General features: G+C 40.7%; 1 long non-coding RNA gene across 1 annotated transcript; it reads left to right on the top strand.

Moving 5' to 3' along the window:
* Positions 1 to 1,869: 1,869 nt before the first annotated feature.
* Positions 1,870 to 7,353, top strand: LOC130707413 (uncharacterized). The gene is made up of 4 exons (XR_009007310.1): positions 1,870 to 2,906; positions 3,707 to 3,756; positions 5,123 to 5,344; positions 6,038 to 7,353. It is a non-coding gene; the product is annotated as an uncharacterized LOC130707413 (long non-coding RNA).
* Positions 7,354 to 19,010: the final 11,657 nt, after the last annotated feature.

Genomic DNA, 19,010 nt, shown 5'->3' with positions numbered 1-19,010 from the left:
TTCCAATCTTGTCTTTTTTTCTGCACTTATGGGTTGTTGGTTAGCTGAGCAGGGGCCAGGAACTTGACTGATATTTATTTGAGGACTTTTAAGGTGTAAAAGAGGACTATCCTCAGTCCCCCATCAGATTTTTGTCCATTTTGCAAAGCATACTCTATATGCCTTTGCATTCAAATTGCAGGGGTTAAATGTCTTGTGTCTCAATCCATATCTACCAGTGGAAGACATGGTTTTGTTTATATATTATAGTCATCATTCCAGAACCACACAAGTCCAAACACTTGCAGACGAAATGATGGAGGTAAATTCCAAATCCAAAATTATCCTGTTTTCCATGGCTATGATTCTGTGGCAGGATAATTTATTGAAATATGAATTTCTCTGTCTTCTTCCTATATTTTCTCTTCCACTTTGATCTAAGCAAGTTAGATAGGCCCTCAGTAGTTTCTCACCTTAGAGATTTTTTGCAGAATGATCTCACTGTCTTTAGATAAAACCTGAGTTCATTGAAGAGAGTATTCTCCATGCCTTTGAAGGCAGCAGGAAAAGGGAAGGAGAAAACCTCCCAAGGATATGAAGAAGCTTGAAATGTAGAAGTGGGAGTGGGTAAGACTACATGCTGTGGCTAGAGAGTCTTGAACTGGGTCAGTGGACATCTCCGCGGTGACCAGGGTTGGCTGAAAACTGTCAGGGTCTCTACCAGGCAAGACCCCAGGACCTTGCACAACCCTTGGAGAGGGGAGCCCCAATAATGACTAAGATTATATTTTCTTCCAATAAAGCTGGATGGGGACTCAGAATCCGTTTTAAGTTGACTCAAAGAAAGTATAAACGTCCTTGCACATCTGAGTTTGTTTTCTAAGTTTTGTGTTGGCTACATTATAATTAAGAGTTCGTCATGGAAGTCTGAGACTGCATAGGAGCAGTAGAACATGGTGGCTAAGACTCTGGTCTTAGAACAAAGGTGCCTGGGTTCAAATCTCAGCTCTGTCACTGATTAGGTGTGAATCCTATTCAGTCTTTCTTTACCACAATTTTCCCACTCTGAAATGGCGATAATAATAGTACCCACCTTACAAGGTCCTGGTTGAATTCAATCAAATAATACATGTAAAGTGTTTAGAAAATCAGTGCCTGACATACAGCAAAATTCAATGTGTGTAAGCTATTTCCCATAGATTTTTTTGTGTGTCACTATTGTGGGTGTTGAAATTTTAATTACTTTTTAAAATATACACACAAATGGTACAAAATCTAAATGTTAAAAAAACGTATACAATGAAAAATAAGGGTATAGGGCTTCCCTGGTGGCGCAGTGGTTGGGAGTCTGCCTGCTAGTGCAGGGGACACGGGTTCGAGCCCTGGTCTGGGAAGATCCCACATGCCGCGGAGCGGCTGGGCCCGTGAGCCACAATTGCTGAGCCTGCGCGTCTGGAGCCTGTGCCCCGCAACGGGAGGGGCCGCGATGGAGAAAGGCCCGCGCACCGCGATGAAGAGCGGTCCCCGCACCGCGATGAAGAGTGGCCCCCGCTTGCCGCAACTGGAGAAAGCCCTCGCACGAACCGAAGACCCAATACAGACAAAAATAAAAATAAATTAATTAATTAAAAAGAAAATCCTTAAAAAAATAAAAATAAAAAAAAAATAAGGGTATAAAAGAAAAACTGTTTTCTAATTTCCCTCTCCAGATGCCACCTGTGTCACTAGTTTCTGAATATTAAACAAATGGGATTACCTACATGTTTCTGTACCCTTTTCTCCCCTAGCAGTACATCATGAAGATTATTCTTTAATAGTATCCCATTATATGGATATACTCTAGCTTACTAATTTATTTACCCAGTCTTCTTCATGGACCTCTAAGTTTCTTTCTTTCTTTTTTTTTTTCTCTCACAAATAATTCTGCAATAATTATCTTTATACTTACATCTTTGAGCACATGTCTGGAAGATCTGTGGGATAAATTCCTAGAAGTGAAATTACTGGATCTAAGTAATTACTACTCTAATCTTTGTGCACTACAAAATTTGATAGATATTGTCAAGTTGTCTTCTGATCAGCAAATTATACTCCTAATACCTTTACATGAAAATGCCAAGAGAGGAGGTTATTTAAAATTTTTGCCAATCTGCTAAGCATCCTCTTGTAATTTTTATTTGTTTTTATCTTAAGAGTGAAATTGAGCATTTTAAAAAATATTTCAAAAATCTCAATTTTTTCCGTTTTGAGAAACAATCTATTATAAAATGGACTTTCAGAAGTGAAAATGATACATCCGCTGGTTTTATGAAGATCCTTCTAGTCTCATCACCAGGAACAACAATATTTCTGCCGTCACAAGCTGCCTGACAGCTCCGTTATAGGATGTACTCTGATTTCTTTGTGGTTGTTCCTCAATTCCACTGCACCAGAGCTAACAGGAGAAGACGCTTGTTTTCTTTAGTGTATTTGGTAGTGGAAGGTGCCAAGGGGTCAAAAGATGGAAGTGATATGATCTTTCCTTAGATGTATTTTTTTTTTATTTATTATTTTTGGCTGCATTGGGTCTTCGTTGCTGCGCGCGGGCTTTCTCTAGTTGCAGCAAGCGGGGGCTACTCTTCGTTGGGGTGCACGAGCTTCTCACTGTGGTGGCTTCTCTTGTTGCAGAGCACGGGCTCTAGAGCGCAGGCTCAGTAGTTGGGGCGCACGGGCTTAGTTGCTCCACAGCATGTGAGATCTTCCCAGACCAGGGCTTGAACCCATGTCCCCTGCATTGGCAGGCAGATTCTTAACCACTGCTCCACCAGGGAGGCCCCTTAGATGCATTTCTAGAGGCTGTCACCTGCTCAGAGAATTGGAGGATCCAAGAGCAAAAGAACTTGAAGAAATCTTTTACATCCAAGATACCCCAGTGAAATCATTCAGAGGTGAGAGAAGCAGAAAAATCAAATCTTACAAAATGTCTGAAAAATTTAAAAATTATTCTCTTGTGCTGTTACACTCTCTACAGTTTTCCTGTACAAGTAACGGGTGAAATGAGAATGGATCAATCAGATGTTAGCCATTTATCAAAAGAACCTCAGGAAAACCATAAGCTCTGTTGTCTTAGCTGTTATCTGGGAAGGAAGAGGCTCCCAGAGAACTGCGCAGTCAGAGCTCACAAGAAACCAGGGGAGAAGGAAAAATACTATCCAAAGGAGCTGCTCTCTCTGACACGCGCTATTTCTTTTCCAGGAAGGAAACATTGCTAACTAGGAAGCCAAATCCAAATTTAGGATTTAATTAATCTTCCATTTGAAAAGTACAATCGAGATAATCAGTGTCTACTCTAAATCACCCTCTCTGCCACCCTAAGTATTAGCACACTTATGTGTGTAAATTACCCAGAAGGTGAATTGCTATTCCAACCATAAGATGGGCAGAACCAAACATTTCAGGGATCATCTAGTTCATCATCTAATAGATGCAGACATCTAAGATAAGAGTCATCAAGTGACTTTTCCATGGCTACTCTGTGGAGAGTGGGTACCATTGCTAAAATGGGAATGCAAGCTCCCCACCATAGTTTAGTATAAGGCTCTTTCCATCGGTAAAACCAGCTCTGTGCCTATTCAAGATTCCTATTTCAAATATGTATTTACAAACAAACCTGTTTTAGTCTCCTGAGGCTGCTATAACAAAATAACATGAATTAGGTGGTTGAATAACAGACATTTCTTTCTCACAGTTCTGGAGGCTTGAAGTCCAAGATCAAGGTGCTGGCAGATTTGATTCCTGGTGAGGGCTCTCTTCCTGGCTTGTATATGGCCACCTTCTCACTGTGTCCTCACATGGCAGAGAGTGCTCTGGTGTCTCTCTTTTCATAATGTCACTGATCCCATCATGAAAGCCCCACTTTCATGACCTCATCTAACCCTAATTACATCCCAAAGGCTCTACCTCCAAATACCATTGCCTTGCGGGGCGGGCGGTGGGGTGGGGGGGAGGGTTAGGGCTTCAACATATGACTTGGGGGAGAGGAATGCGGTAGGAGGACACAATTCATATGTGTGTATGTACGTACTTTTTGTTGTTGTTTGCCTCTTCCCACCAGGAAGTAAGCTCCATGAGGGCAGGGACTTATTCTGTTTTATTGACTTTAGTATTCCCAACATAAAACAGTGTCACATATTGAGCCACAACTATATTCAATAAACATTTGTGGGGTAGTTTTGTTTTTAAATTTAATTTATTTATTTTTTGCCACACCGTGCAGCTTGTGGGATCTTAGTTCCCTGACCAGGGATTGAACCCGGGCCCTGGCAGTGAGAGCATGGAGTCTTAACCACTGGATTGCCAGGGAAGTCCCAATAAACATTTGTTGAATTAATGGATTTATTGATGCTTACTACGTGCCAAGCACTGTTCTAAGCATGTTACGTTGACGTACAGAATCCTTATATAGCCTTATAAAATAGATACTATTATTCCCTCAATTGATGTGTGAGGAAACAAGCACCGAGAGGATAAATAGTTGCCCTGGTTTCACAGGAGGCAGAGCCAAGCTTTGAAACAAGGCAGCCTCCTTAGCCCATTTTCTCATCCATTACACTATGAACAGAGTATAATTTTCCCCCAAAGCTACTAGGATGCCTATGGAGTTAAAAACTTGCATGGATTTTAAGTACAATCTTGAGTAAAGTGTTGACATTTTATCCCAATATTCCGTAGTTTCTAGAAATGCTTCTGATTATCACACCTCAAATTCTCTAATATAAACACTATTGTTCTGGTGGGAGCAGAGTTTTCATTGCACCATTGGTATCCAGGGTTATATTATAGACATATATTACTGACTAGCCTTGTGTTTTAGGTAAGCAGGGACAGGGGTTCCCTCCTACTCAGATGCTTCCCAATACAATATTGTCATTGACTAATTTTCCATTCTCAGGGACTTTCCATTGCTGTAAAAAGTGATAATAAGGTTGTCGATGGAAAATGGACTTGGGGGGGGTACTGGGGGGCAGTAGAGAAGACCTTCAGAGACTTAGAGCCATAGGAGCAACAGGAAAGCATGACACAGCTTGGTTTTAAGAGAAAAAGTCTTCTTGCAAGTGAGGCTGGACATTCTAGGAAAATAACATAAATTCTATGTTTATTATAGGCTAGGCACTTTCATATTTCGTGTTAAATCATTCTTACTCAACCTTGAGATGTGGATATGGAAAAGAACCGACACCTCATAGCTAATAAGAGGAGGATCTGGGAGTTGAAAGCAGGCCTGTGTGACTTCAGAGTTTTGCTATTTCTGCTGGCCTATTCCAGGAAGAGCTTCATCCTTTAAAACAGTGAGATGGCCACCCCCGTCGTCCAGTCACTCTTTAAGGTGAGGAAGTATTTGCAGTCCTTAGGAACAGAAAGTGTGTTGCCGAAGCAGGAAGCATATTGTACCATTATCACATCAGCATCTAAACGAAAAGTAAAATCCACCAATGAACCAGAGTCATATTTCTAACCAACCTCCAATTCTTTTCTGTGGCAGCTGCAGAGTCTTTTTCTCTCCCCGTCTGCGTCTGTCTTGGTCTCTCTGCTCAGAATAGTTACTTGAGGTTTATTTTCACTCGAAATATATTAGTGATCGAAGTATACTTTCCCCTTTCTCTCTTTTGAAAACAGTTTTGAGATAATTTACATACCATAAAGTTCACCCATTTAAAGTGCACAATTCAGTAGTTTTTAGTATATCTCTAGAGCTATGCAACCATCACCAGAATCTAATTTTGGAACATTTTTGTCACCCCAAAAGAAACCTTGTACCCATTAACAGTCACTCCTCAATCACCACCTCCCCAGCCCTAGACAACCACTAATCTATTTTCTGTCTCTCGATTTGCCTATTCTGGACATTTCCTATAAATGGTATCATGCATTCGTGACTGTCTTCTTTCACTTAGCATGATGTTTTTGAGGTTCATCTGTGTTATAGCACATAGCAGTAATGCATTTCTTTTAATTACATCCAAGATCTCCTTTTTAAAAAACCCCTTTTTCATGCATAAATTTGTTCTGACCTCTCCAGGGAGCCCAGCCCTGACCAGAGCCTGTTTCCTGGTGAACCAGCTTTAACATCTGACAAGGGCACCATCAGGACAGGAACCCTATTCAAGGAGAAACAGACCCCAGGTTCCTTTCCAGGCCACTGTCCATGGCAATCTCAGGATTCCTTGGAAGGACAAGATGTGGCTGTGTGGATGGCAGTCAAGGAACGACACCCTGATCTTTAGTGGCTGAGGCTAATGACGCTGGTTCCTCACTGTTTTGTTTTTGTTCTTCTGCTGAGTTTAGATTTTTAGATGAAAGGTTTTTACTAAAAGCTGCTTCTCTCCTCCTCTGAGAACCATCTGAAGCTCCAGAAGCTTCTTGCTGTGAAAAAGCTTGATTCTGCTGCCACCTGCTGTCCTTAAGCCAGAAACAACTTTGGAAAAGATGAGGTCTTGTTCAAAAGCCCTCGTCTGAATATGCTGTGCTTGTATATTTAGGCCTCTTCTTTATGTCTAGGTTTTTATGTTTTCTACCTAAAAGTTCTTATCCCTTGAAAATACATCATAAGAGTGATCTGACTGAAGCTCTGTCAATAGAAAAGTTCCGCATAAACTTTTTGTTATTTAAATCAGATCTCAGGCATGGTAGCAGAGACAGTGGCCAGGGATCCTCCACAAATAGCTTGTCAGCAGAACATGAGCACATGTGAGAGACTTCCTATCAGCCTCAGAAATAACAGGGGAGATGGAACAGCCTAAGATCATGCAGCTGTGCTGCTGGAGGCCAGGTGGTCAACACAATCTAGCACTGATGTTAACGTGGCCTCACTGGTGTCCATGGGCGTGGGAGGCCTGGGAACATTTGGCTTACATGCACATGGGGACACTGAAGCCCGGAGAGTTCAGGGAACTCGCCCAAAGGCATCCAGCAAATAAATGGTAAGGAAGCCAAATGTCCTGCACCTTTGCAACTTTTCGAAGTTGGCTCCCAAATGGGCTCCTGTTAAGGAAAACCTGAAGAAGTGACTTCTTGAATTTTTTCATGAAGCAGGACCTGGAAAGGACACAGCATGGACAGACTCTGTGTTGAGATCAGCTTCACACAATAGGACATGCAAAGTCCCAGGAGGCCCACTAGGGAAAAATACCCAGACCAGGTTTCTACCAGCTGTCCTGTAAAAGAGGCCTGCTCTGCACACGGGCCAGTCAGACTGGGACCCATCTCTGCAGTCCCCAGGGGCATGCAACCTGCCTGGACGTTCCTCTTGGATTCATTCGGGCCCAGATATCATAAAGACCCTAATATTGCCTGCCCCAAGCTCATGTCAGAAATCTCATACATCATTCTTTCAATCTGTCAGCCAACAAATAATTACTCAGTTCCAATTCTGAGTCCCAGACACTGTTCTAGGCTTGAGAAGGATAAACAGAGAAAACCCACTGGCTCTGTCTCCGGAGCTCCCAGTCCAGTGAGAGAAGTAGATGGGCAGATGGATATTTACAGCACTGCGTGGATATTTACAGCACCCTAAAGGAAGGGCAGGTAACACAAACTGGGGAGAGGCTCGTGGACGTTTCCTGGAAGAGGTGACAGAAGCTATAACCTGAAGGACAAGGAATAATTCATCCCGAGGAGGAGCAGTGGTACATCTCAGCTGAGGTGTAGAAAGCCCAACAGGATGGGAGGATGCGCAATTACCGTGTGATGGTTGGAGCCGCGGAAGATGAGATTTGAAAGGTGGTCAAGGGCCACAGCATGAAGGACCTTACATGCCATCTCTGGGCCTGGGTTCTTCCCAAGAGCAGAGCCTGAAAAAGGGTTGGTGTTTAGGTGGTCTATCTTGTGATGTTCCCAAGGAACTGGAGTGAGAAACGGAAAAGGTAAAACAGGAAAGGAGGGAAAATCAATCTGAGGGTACGTATGGAGTTGGCCTCCTCTGAAAGCCACTGGGCCTTGATCCCACAAGGATCAGAGTTGTCTGCCTGAGAACTGAAAGAGGGGGTGTTTATCTACCAGTTCCTGGCCCTCATTGGACAAGAGTTGTTGTCCCGGGGGTGATAATTCCCTCGTGCTTCCAGTCTCACACACACAGGGTAGTTGGGCAGGTTCCCAGTTATCCCACACGACAACATTGTTGGAGAAGGCCTGGGACAGAAGCGAGGGATGGACAGCTGAGGAGGGCTGGGGTAGGGTCACACTTGCATACAGCTAGTTGCTGCAGCAAAGGCTGGAGTAAAATAGTGGGTCGAGGGGATGTGAGAAGTGTGTGGAAGGGGTCAGCATCATGCTAGGGAGCTTGGAGTGTTTCCTGATGGTACTTAGAAGCCCACTTTTTTTTTCAAGTTTGTCCTGGCAGCAATATGGAGAACAGTCTAGAAAGGATTAGAATGAGAGCCGAAGGCTATAGATGAGCTTCACAGGGTTGTATATTACATGTAAAATGGTGTGCTTATTGTGTCCGTGTGATTTTTAGCTGAGAGGGGTCAGAGTTTTCATTGGATTCTCAAAGGGGTCTGAGGCCTGAATGGAGGAAGGCAACTGTTAAAGCATCTAAGCAAAAGTGCAGATGGGTGATAATAACAAGAAGCAAGGCCGTGGGTGGAGTGGCCAGGTGTAACTGGCATCTCTCCTGGCCTGGGGGGTCCCAGTGAGTGTAAATTTTGGAAGGACAATTATTTGGTACCTTGCAATCTCCCCAACTATATTGCTAGAAGGGGGAGGAGGGGCAGATATCCCTTGCGTGTCTTAGAGCTGCTGATGGGCTCTGAATGTGGCAGACTTAGGGCATGATGGGGACATGGGGTCCATGTCCCACCACATGGCAGATGGCCCCACACTGGGGACCCGACTTGGTGAGTGAAGCCAGTGACGTGCTCTCAGCCTCCCTGGGCACCATCTACACCACAGGCACTGGCTGCTCTGGGTTGGAGACTTCTTGAGGAGAAGTGGTAGATAAGGTGGGATCCTTGCTAACATGTATCCATCCATCACCCCAAAGAGGTGTCTACTCAGTAGAAGGAGCCTTCACTTCTGACTCTTACAGGGCTGTTAAGGGATTAGGTCCCTAGTTTAGTATTTAATCTATGCCCTCGTCTCCATTTTATGGGTTGGTTGAAAGCAAAAGCTGCTATCACTTTCTTTAACTAAAAGGTCACTGGTTACAACCGGAATACCTCATGCATTAAGTAAAGATAAGGTTCTGACTGTTTTGTTTCTAAATGAACAAATAAGATAAAAGGTTTCAGGCTGCTATTTATAAGCACTTTTTGGCAAATAGCATGTTGTGGGTGTAGAGAGTCTTCATTCCCAGTAAGTGAAAAGCCAAATGGAATAGGCTGTTATAGGGTCCACCTGAGCCCCTCTGCCCTTGACCCTGCAGCACAGAGGTCTAGGGTTCCAGTTCCACACTGTGGGTGCTCTGGAGCCACTGTGGATTTCTGGCTCTGAAGAGTCCTCTGATTTCTTGGTTTGGGTCAGTTAATGTTTTGTTCTGTTTTGTTTTGGAAAGTTGGAATCCTGCCACTCAAAATGGCCCCACGCATGTATTCAGTGACCAGCTCAAGCACGTAATGTGGTTTCAACACCAAGCAGGCAAAGATGAGGTATGGGTTGACTGAGTAGCTGGACCTCAGGCAGCAGGGCAAGTCTGGGATTAGTTATTTTCATTCCAGTTGTGATTGTGTCACAAGCTGATTCAGGAAGCCGCAGGAAGTTGAGATTCAAGTCTTCCCAGAGAAGAGTAAAGTAATGTTTCCTAATCTAGTGGCTCATGACGCCTGAGAGATTTATCATGTTGTCACAGGGCCTTCCATCCTTAAAGTGGGATTGGCAACTACTTCACTTTTAAAAATTCTGTAAATATCAATGTCAAAAAAAAAAAAAAAAAAACCCCAGTCAAAAAATGGGGACCTACATAGGCATTTCTCCAAAGAAGACCTACAGATAGCCAACAGACACATGAAAAGATGCTCAACATTGTTAATTATTAGAGAAATGCAAATCAAAGCTACAATGAGGTATCACCTCACACTGGTCAGAATGGCCATCATCTAAAAGACCACAAATAATAAATGCTGGAAAGGATGTAGAGAAAAGGAAATCCTCCGCCACTGTTGGTAGGAATGTAAATTGGTGCAGCCACTATGGAGAACAGTATGGAGGTTTCTGTAAAAGCTGAAAAAGAATTACCGTATGATCCAGCAATCCTACTCCTGGGAATATAGTTGAAAAAGACGAAAACTCTAATTTGAAAAGATACATGCACCCCAATATTCATAGCAGCACTCTATAATAGCCAAGACATGGAAGCAGCATAAATGTCCATTGACAGATGAATGGACAAAGAAGATGTGGTATATATACACAATGGAATATTACTCAGCTATAAAAAAGAATGAAATAATGCCATTTGCAGCAACATGGTTGGACCTAGAGATTATCATACTAAGCGAAGTAAGTCAGACAGTGAAAGACAAATATATGATATCACTTATATGTGGAATCTAAAAAAAAATCCAAAATCTTGAATATATATATATATACCTGAATCACTTTGCTGTACACCTGAAACTAACACAATATTGTAAATCAACTATACTTCAGTAAAAAGTTGTTTGTTTTGAAAAAAAATTCTGTAAAAGTAAATCCATTTCTCAAAGGCCAAATGAAAGAATAAAACATCAAGCCTTGAACTTCAATGTCTGTTTTAGAATGCAAACCCCAAACCAAACACTATAGAACATGTCTTTTTAAGACTTATTTGTTAACTAATCATTCTTTTTCATGCTATTAATTTAAGGTAAATCAAGGAGCCTGCATTATTTGTTAATGGGGAAAAGCAGAAAATTATCTCAATGTTATAGTAAAGATTATAGTAAAACGAATATTATAATGCAGTCCTTGATCATGTGCTGATTTAAACAAAATATTTGTATTTAAAATCATATTGTTATTACATACTTTATTATGCAAATGACCTAATATCCTTTAATATAATGACCTTTAAACATTTTAATTTATGTACTTCCAAAATAAATTTAATGAAGCTGGTTTTCTAAAGTGTTCAGGTCATTACATAGTTCATTGCATTTTAGAACATTTTGTTCTACATAGGTAAATGTTCCATTGAGACCGCAGCTTAAACTACCTTGTGGAAATAAATAGCAAAAGGAAAAGAAGGGATTGAGCTACTGGTAAGTGCGGTGCTTACAAAAGATATAGTAATTATGATTTTAAGTGCATTATTTACAGTTGGGTTGACAATATATTTCCATTAAGTTAATCTAAATCTAGTAAGTGCATAACACGAATGACTAAACCAGAGGAATAGTGGTTAATGAGGAACAGCAGGAGATTGCTCCCCAGTAAAAACTGAATATGGGTTTATGATATCAATAATCTTTTGGCCAAAATGAATGAAATGTTTCTTCTACAAGTTTGAATGAATGTTTAAGGAAATATGGAGTGGCTCTACTTACTTTTAATATCTTTTCCTAGCTTGAAGATCTAATGTTGATCTGTTGGAAATAAACATGAGACTTCTCATCTTCTCTTTGAAATAATGCAAAATTCTCAACTGAGATGTGAGTGAATGTAGGTGAAGTTTTGTAGCATACCGCTATTCCCCAACATAAATTTTACAAATTTTGATATCTTAATTCTAAGCTGCATAGGAAGACAGAAGAATGAAAAGAAGGAAGGGAAGAAAGGATGGAGGAAGGAAAGGAGAGAGGGAAGGAGGGAAGGTGAATAAGGCATAGTCTTGCTTTGCCATGAGTTTGTTGCCTAGATGAAATGGCTCTGCTAAGCTTAATATCTTGATCCTCTCTGCTTTGATCTCACAGAACTCTTCCATAATAATAGTGCTTTCTTCGACAATAACCAGGGGATGGAAGATCACTGAACAAAATTTGCCATCACTCCTGCCACTTCACCCTGTGATATACATGAATTCAGGACATCCCAAACCACCTTGTTCCTATACTGTATTTCACCCTTATCAGAAATATGGGTAAGATAGAAAAAGACACACAGCCCTAGTGTAGGATTACAATGTCTTGAATAAAGAAGGCTTCCCTAACTACAAAATATCGAATTGCCCATCACCACCCTGGAGGTTATTTCAGCCCGGTACAATGCACCATAATTAAGTGCAGTAAGAGTACTAGTCATTCATTCATTCATTCATTTTTAATAAAATGGAGAATAGCAATTCTGAAAGAGGAGATGGAAAATGTGGGCCAGTATGACACCTTGACTTCAGACATGCTATAAGGCAGATTAATTTTAAGAAAGAGTACTTTTAGAATTTAGGAAATCAGGAATTGATTCTCTTAAAAATCTAAGAGTTTAGGAAATCAGGAATTGATTCTCTTAAAAATCTAAGACATGGAAACTGTTCTCCAAGGCTGGAAACTGAAAATCCATGTATGGAATCTCAATCTCCAAGCATAGAACTTGACACTCCTATATGAAATACGGACTTGCAGGCATTGATTTAGGTCTTCTAGGTGTTAATTTTACCTTTCCAAGCAAATAATCTGATCCTCCACATGATAATCCACTGAACAGGAAAGGGACTTGGACCTCCCAGCATAGAACCTAGTTCTCTAAGCATGAAAACTTGTAAAACAGGTATAAAATGTGTCCCTTCAAACATGGAACATGGCTTTCCAACTATGGAATTCAACTCCCCAAACATGGAATATCTCTCCAGTTGTGAATCCTGCCTCTCCAGGCATAAAATATGACTAATACGGGATCCCAATATCCAAGCATGGAAGCTGGCCCTACCAAGCATGGAATCTGGTGCTGCATGTATGGAATCTCACTTTCCAGAATGGATCCTGGCCCTACAAACACAGATCCTGGCACCCCACATAGGAATCTCTATCACTAAGCATGGAATCTAAACTTACAGGAATGGAATAGCACACAATGGGTGGGATCTCAGTCTTCCAGTATGGAATGTGGCTTAATAAGTGTGGAACCTGGCACTGCAGACATTTAATCTGGTGTTTCAGTCATAGGAGTTGGCTGCCTAAGATGTGGAACTTGGTCACGCAGGCATGGAAGTTGGCACTCTGTGTACAGAATCAGAATATCCCAAAATGGAACCTGGTGCTGTAATTGTGGAACTTGACATTCCATGAGAGGAATCTCAATCTCTAAGCATGGAATTGGCTCCCAAAGCATGGGACATAGCACTCCATGTATGAAATCTGGAATTTCAAGTATTAATTTATGTGTTCTAGAGGTGAAGTGTGCGTTTCCAGTCATATATTGTGGTGGTCCTTAAGACCCAATCCTACTGGCATGGAACCTAGACATCTAAGCATGAATAATTGCCCTCCTGGTATAGAATGTGCCCTTCAAACATGGAACCTGGCCCTCCAACATGCATTCTGCATCCCATCCATGAAGACTCTTCCAGGTGTGAGCCTGCCTGTCTAGTCATAAGATCTGGCACTCTAGGGTTGGAACCTCTACTTTTATATGTGGATCCTGATGCTTTAGGCATGGAATTAGGCCTTACAGTCATTTCATGGAAACCTGTGTGAAATCTCTCTTTCCAAGTTTGGAACCTGGCCTTCTAGGTTGGAACCTGAACCTCAAGGCATGTCATCTGGCACACTGAGCGTGGAACTTAGTCACCTTGGCATGAAATCTTGAATTCCAAGTATGGAACCTAGAATTTTAGGTAGGATATAAGGTCTTACATTCATAAGAACTGATCTGTAGAAGTAGAATCTGGTTCTCCAAGTAAGTAACTTGGCCTAAAATGTGAAAAAACTGGATTTCTGACGGTGGAAAAGCAAATCTCAAAGTAATTATTTGACCCTCCATTCACAAAACTGGAACCTGGCATTCCATATGTGGACTCTCAACCTTCAAGCATGGAGATCAGCTCTGCAGGTGTGGAACCTCGCACTCCATGTATGAAATTTCAATGTCCAAACATGGAACATGTCCATACATGTCTGGAGGCTGGAACTCCAGATATGGAACCTGGCATTTCAGTCATGAAGTTTCATTCTCCATGCATAAAAACTGGCCTACCAGGCATGTAACCTGGCACACTAGGTACAGAACCAGTGCTCCTATGTGTGCATTCAGGCCATGTAGACATGGAATTAGGCCTTCAGGCATGCCATGAATTACTAAACTGTGTGATATCTTTCCCTCCTAGCTTATAACCTGGCCTTCTGTGGCATTTAGTTAGAACTTGAATGTCATCTAGCCCACCAGGTATTGAACCTGACCATCTAGGCCTTGAATCTTAACTTGGCAAGTATGGAATCTCAGTCTCTGAGCGTGGAACCTGCACTACGAGCACTGAATTTGGCACAATGTGTATGGAACCTGTGATGGTTAATTTTATATGTTACTTTGTCTGGCCACGGGGTGCCCAGATTAAACATTATTTCTGAGTGTATCTGTGAGGGTGTTTCCAGATGAGATTATCATTTGAATCCATGAATTTAGTAAAACAGATTGCCCTCCCTAACGTGGGTGGGCATCATCCAATCCATTGAGGGCCTGAATATAACAAAAAGCGGAGGAAGGAGGAAGTCACCCCTTTACCCCCAACTCACTACTTGTACTGGGAGTTCTCATCTCTTCTCCTGTCCTCAGATTGGGATTTATGCCATTGGCTTCTTGTTTCTCGGGCCTTCAGACTCAGACTGAATTATACCACTGACTTTCTTGGGTCTCTAAATTGCAGATGGCAGATCATGGGACTTCTCAACCTCCATAACTGCATCAGCCAATTCCTCATAATAAATCTCCTCATATATATCTATCATATATATGTATATCTGATAGGATTCTGTTTTCTGGTTCTGTTTCTCTGGAGAACCCTGACTAATACAGATTTTGGAACCAAGTGTGTTCTAGAAAAACAGAATTTTAAGGATGAGTTTTCTGAATTGGTTCTGGGATTTCTGGAATTGACTCTCTAATCTGATTAGATTTAAAACACTAATGACTATTTCCTGTAGTAAATAGAGTACTGATAGTCCACAGTGTGAACTGTTTATAGAGATATGCAAAATATCTGCAATGAATATGTAATTAACCACTTATATGAAGCAAGGAGCTGGATGACTCTATATATGATACTTTTTTCATTCTTATTGTTTTTTTATTGAAGTATAATTTATTTACAATATTGTGTTAATTTCAGGTGTACAACAAAGTGATTCAGTTATACATATGTGTGTGCGTGTATATGTATGTGTATATATATATATATATATATATATATATATATATATATATATATATATATCTCCTTTTTCAGATTCTTCTCCATTACAGGTTATTACAAGATATTGAATATAGTTCCCTGTGTTATACAGTAGGTCCTTGTTGTTTATCTTATATATAGTAGTGTGTATCTGTTAATCCCATATTCCTAATTTATCCCTCCCCTTTCCCTTTTGGTAACCATAGGTTGTTTTCTGTGAGTCTATTTCTGTTTTGTAAATAAGTTCATTTGTATCATTTTTTTTAGATTCCACATATAAGTGATATCATATATTTGTCTTTCTCTGTCTGACTTACTTCACTTAGTTAGTATGATAATCTCTAGATCCATCCATGTTGCTGCAAATGGCAATATTTCATTCTTTTTTATGGCTGAGTAATATTTCATTTTATATATATATCACATCTTTTTTATCCATTCATCTGTTGATGGATACTTAGTTTGCCTCCAAGTCTTGGCTACTGTAAATTGGGGTCTATGAACATTGGGGTGTATGTATCTTTTCAAATTAGAGTTTTCATTTTTTCTGAATACATGTCCAGGAGTGGGATTCCTGGATAATATGGTAACTTTATTTTTAGTTTTTTAAGGAACCTCCAAACTGTTCTCCACAGTGGCTGCACCAATTTTCATTCCCACCAATAGTGTAGGAGGGTTTCCTTTTCCCTGCATCCTTCCCAGCATTTATTATTTGTAGACTTTTTGATGATGGCCATTCTGATCAGTGTGAGGAACTACCTCATTGTAGTTTTGATTTGCAGTTCTCTAATATTTAGCAATGTGGAACATCTTTTCATGTGCCTGTTGGCCATCTGTAGGTCTTCTTTGGAGACCTATTGGTCTATTTAGGTCTTCTGCCCATTTTTTTTTTTTAATTTTTATTTATTTATTTATTTATTTATTTATTTTTGGCTGTGTTCGGTCTTCGTTTCTGTGCGAGGGCTTTCTCTAGTTGCGGCAAGCGGGGGCCACTCTTCATTGCGGTGCGCGGGCCTCTCACTGTCGCGGCCTCTCTTTTGCGGAGCACGGGCTCCAGACGCGCAGGCTCAGTAGTTGTGGCTCACGGGCCTAGTTGCTCCGCGGCATGTGGGATCTTCCCAGACCAGGGCTCGAACCCGTGTCTCCTGCATTGGCAGGCAGATTCTCAACCACTGCGCCACCAGGGAAGCCCCGCTGCCCATTTTTTGACTGGTTTTTTTTTTGTATTTTTATTGAGTTGTATGAGCTGTTTGTATATTTTGGAAATTAATCCCTTGTTGGTCACATCATTTGCAAATATTTTCTCCCATTAGGTATGTTGTCTTTTCATTTTGTTTATGGTTTCTTTTGCTGTGCAAAAGCTTATAAGTTTAATTAAGTCCCATTTGTTTATTTTTGCTTTTATTTCTTTTGCCTTGGGAGACTGACCTAAGAAAATATTGCTACAGTTTATGTCAGAGAATGTTTTGCCTATGTTATCTTCTAGGAATTTTATAGTGTCATGTCTTATATTTAAATCTTTAAGCCATTTTGAGTTTATTTTTGTGTATGGTGTGAGGGAGTGTTCTAACTTCATTGACTTACATGTGGCTGTTCAGCTTTCCCCACACCACTTGCTGAAGAGACTGTCTTTACCCCACTGTATATTCTTGCCTCCTTTGTTGAAGATTAATTGACTGTGTGTGGGTTTATTTCTGGGCTCTCCATTCTGCTCCACTGATCTATATGTCTGCTTTTGTGCCAATACCATGCTGTTTTGATTACTGTAGCTTTGTAGTATTGTCTGAAATCTGTGAGGGTTATGTCTCCAGCTTTGGTCTTTTTCCTCAGGATTGCTTTGGCAATTCTGGGTCTTTTGTGGTCCCATATAAGTCTGAGGATTATTTGTTCTAGTTCTGTGAAAAATGTCATGGATAATTTGATAGGGATCACATTAAATCTGTAGATTGCTTTGTAGATCTTAACAATATTAATTCTTCCAATCCAAGAGCATGCACTAGCTTTCTATTTCTTTGAATCACCTTCAATTTCCTTTACCAATGTTCTCAGCGTGTAAGTCTTTCACCTCCTTGATTAGGTTTATTTCTAGGTATTTTATCTTTTTTGATGTGATTTTAAATGGGATTAAATTTTTTTTTCTCTTTCTGATATTTCATTGTTAGTGTAAAGAAATGCAACAGATTTCTATATGTTAATCTTGTATCCTGCTACCTTGCTGAATTCATTTATCAGTTCTAATAGTTTTTATGTAGTCTTTAGGGTTTTATATAAAGAGTATCATGTTATCTGCATATAATGACAACTTTACCTCTTCTCTTCCAGTTTGGATACCTTTTATTTCTTTTTCTTGTCTGATTGTTGTGGCTAGGACTTCCAATACTGTATTGAATAGAAATGGTGAGAGTGGGCATCCTCATCTCATTCCAGAATTTAGATGGGAAGGCTTTTAACTTTTCACTGTTGAGTATTAGGTTGGCTGTGGGTTTGTCATAAATGGCTTTTGTTATGTTGAGATGTGTTCTCTCTATATCCACTTTGGTGAGAGTTTTTTTTTTTTTTTTCTCATGAATGGATGTTGAATTTTATCAAATGCTTTTTCTGCATCTATTGAGATGATCATGTGGTTTTTGTCTTTTCTTTTGTTGATGTGGTGTTTATAATATTTTTGAACATTTTTGGAAAACTAATGAATATAATGACATTGGTTGACGCTCTTAATGTTGCTGCACAGAGTAGTGAAAGAAAAGATGAGCTCACAGATTCCAATTCCCAGCTCAAACACCATATAAATGACCTAAGAGCTTCAATATGTGCTCTGAAAGAGATCCTTATCTCCTGTAGCCACAAGGCTGAAATTGCTGAAAACATGAAACTTCATCCTGGGACTGGCTGAATTATAGTACAAGTTGAACTCCCAGTCTTGCAGGGTATCTACTGTTAAAGTGAAGGCATGGGTTGGGAAGATGTGGGGTTGTATAATTTGGAATAGAAACTTACAGAAAGACCCTTATGAAGCTGGGGACATTGAGCCCCTAAATTCTGAGGTTTTTGTTTTTGTTTTTGTTTGCCAGTGGAAGAGGTCTCCTCATCTCCAGTGGCAGTGGCTTCCCTACCCCCAATGGTAGGCCTTTCCACTTCTGTCTGAGGGGGCTACCTCAATACTCAAGCATGGAACCTGGCCATAAATCAAGGAATTTGGCATTACATGTATAGAATCTCAAACACTAATCATGGAAGATGGCATGACCAGCGTGGGACCTGGCTCTCCATGTATGAAATCTGGACTTTCAGGCATTATTTTGGTATTCTACGTGTGAATTCTACCTTTATAGGCATTCAGTTGGGTCCTCCATATGCTAGCCATCCCTATAAGCATGGAACCTGGCATTCTCCAAGAATTGAACCTGGTCCTACAAACATGGAAACTGGTACCCCATGTATAGAAACTCAACCTCCATGTATGGAGCATGTCCTTACAAGTGTGGGATCTGTAACTCTAGACTTGAAACCTGGAATTTCAATAATAGAAAGTTTCTCCCCAAGAAAATCAAACCTTCCCCTACCAGCATGGAACTTGGTACTCCATGTGTAAAATCTTAATCTACGAGCTCTATGTGTGGAAATCAATATCCAGTCATGGAAAATGGCCTAATAAGTAAGGAACCTGAAACTCCAGACATGGAACCTAGTATTTGAGTCATAGAAGTTGGTTCTACATTCATGGGACCTGGTCTCCCAGGCACTTTATCTATGAAATCTG

This window comes from Balaenoptera acutorostrata, chromosome 1 (genome assembly GCF_949987535.1).
Source record: "Balaenoptera acutorostrata chromosome 1, mBalAcu1.1, whole genome shotgun sequence".
NCBI lineage: Eukaryota > Metazoa > Chordata > Mammalia > Artiodactyla > Balaenopteridae > Balaenoptera > Balaenoptera acutorostrata.
This window is presented reverse-complemented; position numbering and strand designations above follow the sequence as displayed.